Source organism: Aptenodytes forsteri, unplaced genomic scaffold (assembly GCF_000699145.1).
Source record: "Aptenodytes forsteri isolate BGI_AS27 unplaced genomic scaffold, ASM69914v1 Scaffold441, whole genome shotgun sequence".
Lineage (NCBI taxonomy): Eukaryota > Metazoa > Chordata > Aves > Sphenisciformes > Spheniscidae > Aptenodytes > Aptenodytes forsteri.
Window position 1 is genome coordinate 18,012 of NW_008796198.1, and position 420 is coordinate 18,431.

A 420-nucleotide genomic window follows, 5' to 3' on the forward strand; every position below is an offset into this window, starting at 1 on the left:
TGAAGGAGGGCACGGGTAGGGCAGTAGAACATCGCTGTGGCTGTCCTACTGGTCCAGCTCCTCCCGAGGGCGAGCGCCAGGTTGCTGAGCTGAACCCTCGCTCCTGGACGCTCTTCTCGCTGGGGTGAGAGGGGCAAGACCTCACGCGCTGGCTGACACGTGCTCCTGGGCTCCCTCCAGAGAGCGGCCATAGCTGAGGACAGCTGGAGGCGGCCGGCCCCGGCCACCACGCCGCGAGGAGACCACGGAGCACGCGAGCTCCTGGGACTCCAGAGCGTCGGGGCCAGCTCCGCTCCCGCGCAGACCTCGGCTCCTACCACAGTAACCCCGAGGAGGGTCGGGGCCACGGCGCAGCGAGGGCCGGGCAAGGAGAAACCTCCTCCGCCGGGGGCTGGTGGAGGTCCCACCACGGCCCACCAA